Source organism: Meleagris gallopavo, chromosome 2 (assembly GCF_000146605.3).
Source record: "Meleagris gallopavo isolate NT-WF06-2002-E0010 breed Aviagen turkey brand Nicholas breeding stock chromosome 2, Turkey_5.1, whole genome shotgun sequence".
Lineage (NCBI taxonomy): Eukaryota > Metazoa > Chordata > Aves > Galliformes > Phasianidae > Meleagris > Meleagris gallopavo.
This window is the reverse complement of record NC_015012.2, coordinates 3,388,642-3,389,559: the sequence shown is the minus strand read 5'-3', so window position 1 is coordinate 3,389,559 and position 918 is coordinate 3,388,642.

Here is a 918-nt window from a genome sequence, read left to right as displayed (position 1 = left end):
GGACCGCCCCGGTGTGCGCCGACGGCTGCGGGAGGGCCGCTCCTGCTTAAAGCGAGCGCGGCGCAGGGCCGTGCCGCTGCGTGCTTCCCAGCGCTCCTCTGAGAGTTAGAAGGGAGTTCGGCAGGCCGCCGGTTCCCTCCTCGCCGTCCCCAGGACGCGTTCCAGCCTGTCGGCAGCTGGCGGCTACTCGTGCAGGGAGCTGCGTGGACGGACGGCCGCACCGAGCGCCCGTCAGGCCACGCGCGAAGCCTGCCCGCTTCCGGGGCTCTCGTGGCGCGTTGGATTGGCGCTTTCCTTCTGCGTAACTGTAGATCGGTCTTCGTTTGCTTGTTTCCTTCTCAGTGCTATCGGTATCGAAGTTCTTGAAATTAAAAGCCAAAAAGAAGCGTGATAGGCATCTTCGGCGTGGTTGTCAACTAATACGAGCACCGTTGCTGCAATAAATTGGTTTATTTCCTTCCTCGACCTTTAACATCATTTTGCACAGGTACTCCTTGTAGTGTAGAGCGGATCGGTGATTGGCTGCACAGCTGAGTGTGACAGCTGCATTTGCAAAAAGACCGTGTTGTGAACAGAAAATACAGTTCCACACTGTGCATAATCAGAGTTGAATTAGTGTTTGTTTCTCTTTGCCCTCTTCCTTACTTAGACCTGGCAGTCCATTTGATCATAAATCCAAAATTAACTGTCAGGGCATCCGAAGTTTACTTTTCTGACAAATCAGCTCTTTGACCTGATTGCATAGCCACATAAACACCAGTCAGCACAAGAAGGGGGTCTTCTGAATCACAGTATCACATGCTAAGATCAGCATATACAAGAGGAGTATGAGTGACCTTGTTCCTACTTCTGTGCGGACTAGAATATTTTGAAGTAAGGTTTAGAGCAAATAATCTTATTTTTGTTAAAGAAAGATGA